This window comes from Pteropus vampyrus, unplaced genomic scaffold (assembly GCF_000151845.1).
Source record: "Pteropus vampyrus isolate Shadow unplaced genomic scaffold, Pvam_2.0 Scaffold303, whole genome shotgun sequence".
In the NCBI taxonomy this organism is placed as follows: Eukaryota; Metazoa; Chordata; class Mammalia; order Chiroptera; family Pteropodidae; genus Pteropus; species Pteropus vampyrus.
Genome location: NW_011889084.1, coordinates 910,315 through 913,583, shown reverse-complemented (window position 1 = coordinate 913,583; position 3,269 = coordinate 910,315). Strand labels below are relative to the sequence as shown.

At 45.7% G+C, this 3,269-nt stretch overlaps 1 long non-coding RNA gene across 2 annotated transcripts in view; it reads left to right on the top strand.

Annotated features, from left to right (window-relative positions):
• Positions 1-166: 166 nt before the first annotated feature.
• LOC111730179 overlaps positions 167-3,269 on the top strand; it is a 5,617-nt gene continuing 2,514 nt past the window's right edge. The window contains exons 1-2 of one of the 2 annotated variants that reach the window (XR_002776573.1): positions 167-398; positions 945-1,038. This is a non-coding gene — a long non-coding RNA (uncharacterized LOC111730179). Of the gene's footprint in view, positions 1,039-3,269 lie in introns of both variants that reach the window. The other variant, XR_002776572.1, reaches the window with a different exon arrangement.

Here is a 3,269-nt window from a genome sequence, read left to right as displayed (position 1 = left end):
AGGGCGCACAGGAGGACAGGCGGCAGCGGGAGGCGGAGGGGCAGCCGAGGGGCCGAGGAGGCCGACAGAGAGGACGCTCAGGAGGACACTGAAGAGGATGAGCAGGGAGGATGAGACGCCCGAGGTACCCAAGAGAACGCCGCCGCCCTTGCCCCGCCCTCCGTCGGGCCTTACATCAGCACGTCACGGCGCCGGCCGGCCCTGCCCCTCGCCGGCTTCCTATAAAAGGCCGGCAGCAGCGCCCCACGGCAATGTTCCGCAAACACCGCGGGGGTGGCTGGTTCTCTTCCTCCAGTCCCTGGCACCGGCGCTGGCCAGGATCCCTAGTTTCGGACGCAGGAAATGGCTGTCGTCCGCGGCTGCAATCGCAGACATGATGTTACCACTGGAGCGTGCAGGTACAGCCGACCCACGCATGATACAGATGGGTAAACTGCGCTGAGAGACAGGCGGAAAAAAAAACAATATGCACCTGTCACAAAAGGGCTGAGTTCCGCCTGCGTAAAGCGCTCTCACAAATGGATAAGCAAAGAACACGATTCTAATCGTTTTGGGAAAATGCGTGTGGCACTGAGCGCAGCCCCCTAGTGGCACAGCCTTCCGGCGGGCGCATGTACGCTCGCTGCGTCAAGCCAGCTGCTCCCGAAGTTCGCGCTCCTCCGCAGACGCCCCGCAGCGGAGGAGGGGGAATTTACAGGCAGTGTCGCGCGGAGGTTGACGGAGGCCTAAGCTGGTCCTCACAGTCCGTTCCCCAGTGTAGGTGAGCCCCCAAGATGCTGTTCATCTCACTTCTAACCAAAACTACACGTTGTCGAACACTAAGACCTTTTTTTAAGCCTATGACGAAGGTGTTTTTCACGGGATATCCAGTGTTGAGCGCCAATTTGCCGTCTGGCCTCCCGAGAACCGTGGCTGTCTTTGACAACTGACATCTGTTTCTCTAGATGTCACTTTCATCAGTGGAGATACAGGACGCCAGATAGGAACATGGTCACCCTGCAGCAGGCATGAAAGTGGAGACGTGCTAAATAGGAGCAGGTGAGCTGCCAGGCCCCAGGCGAGGTGCTAAATTTAGCTTGTAATGGAATGTATCAGGAGAAAGTATAAACTGGTATTTTTATTCGCCATAGGCACCAGCACCAGATATGTTTCATAAGCAGCTTTGGCAAGAAACAAAGGAAACTGAACCTGTTTCCCAGTGTACAGTGAGGAGCAGTGTGTTACTTAACCAAGTCATCTTCCAAGACAAAAATCCCAGGGAGCATGGTACTTGATTTTGTGAGGTTAGCATAGGAAGAGAAAAGCAAGGGATACCCCTCCCCAAACTATATTCTCAGTGTGTTATAAGAGCAGTATGCTCTCATGAGGAAGATACTGCCTTTCAAAGAAAAAAATCGTTTCTTGGCAAGAATCCAAAATTGGGCTGATGCCTTCCTTTGGCCACATACAATTTTCAGAGGTAGTTATGGTGATATGTGAGCCTTTCTAAGTAGGGATGTTCATGTGAGGTAAAAAAAAAAATGACAGGGCTGCATCCTGAGGCAGGCACTTCTCTTGCTGTTGGCCAATGCCCCAAAATTCTTCATTCTTGGCTGGCTGATGTGCCAAAATAGAACCTAAGCATGGGGAGGATGCACCTTCCTGTTTGGACCAGTTCAAGAGAGTCTCTTCATGAAACACTAAAAGTGACTATTTCTAAGTCAGTCATTTGGACCTCAAGCGTCCCCTTTGTGGCCTGTGGACATTTTTAATTGAGAGCATTCCAGATGAAATAAACCAACTCATTACATGCAGCTCCTGCTGCCATTTTGACTCGCTCCTGCACGCCCAGTTCTATGCACATTTTAATTCAACCAGGTATCAACTACACAGAACAGGAAGGGAGAGTGGGGTGCAGTTCACATCTGTTGGTTTTTGGGTCCGAGTGAATATCTGTGAAAACTTTCCTCTGTAAATGTTTTCTTTTGAAAGATACTTTATATAACCACTTGTCTTTAGAATCCTCCAAGCAGGTGGGTCTCCTGATCCCACTTCCCTGGTAAGTGACCTTTTGCCTTGGGGAAAAATGGGAAGGTAACTCAGCAGATTACTAGCTGTGTGGCATAGCCCTGTTGGACTTGCCAGGGGAGTGGAGGGAAAATGGGTCAGGAAACTTTAGTCGAAGGATATAGGTCTCTCCTCTGGTGTAGGACCTCTCCATCACCTGGGTGAGATCTGGCCACTGACCAAGAAAGGGGAAAGAGTATACAGACAAGGCTCGATTTGATCACAAATCTTTTTAATGCACATTTTTTTTAAACTGGAAGGAAAGACACCAAAATTACAGTAGACATTACCTATGATTTCCCCATTTTTGCTAGTCTGATGAACTTAAGATGGCCTCTCATCTTATTCAGAATTCACTGAATGCTAGTGTGGTCGAGCATTTCTTACTGTTTATTAACCAACTTGGATCCCACATCCGTGAACAGTTATAGCACTTGCTTATTTTTCTATTAGATTCTCTGACTTTTTCTTTAGATAAATCCTTCATCAGTTTTCGATGTTGCAAAATCGAAAATATCTTCTCTCTGCCTATAACTCCTTCATGAACTCTGTCTATTGGAAAGATTAGACAGAAATCTTTCATTTTGAGTAGTCAAACCCATTAGTTTTATCGTTGGTGGCTTTGCTAATCATAAGGAAAGGATGGACTGTTCTACAGCTGATGCCAATTATCTATACAAAAACCTCACAACCAGATCCCTATGCCACATCAGATACAAAAATAGAGTAATCAAAGGCACAAAAGTGGAAAGTAAAATTTTAAAACTTAGAAGACATTTAAAAATATGCTTATGATCTTACAGCAGGAAAATTTCTTACACAAGAATAAAAATCACAAACCATTAAGTAACATAATGATTTAAATTTAAATACATTAAAATTTGAGGTTTCCAAAAGTATAGGGACTCAAGTCAGACTGGTGGGGGCTGGAGGAGAGGGGAATTTAGAGTGAATGAACTATTCTATATCTTGGTTTTAATGGTAGCTCTATAATTGTATGTGTTTGCCAAAACTTACAAACTGCACACTACGAAGGGTGAATTTTACTCTGTGTAAATTATACTTTAGTAAAAATTAATTTTAAATTAGCCTTCTATTTGACAAAAGACACATCATAGATTGGTGTGTTAGTCTGCTCACACTGCTATAACCAAATACCATGTACTGAGTGGCTTAAACAGCAGACATTTATTTTTCACTCTTCTGGAGACTGGAAAGTCCAA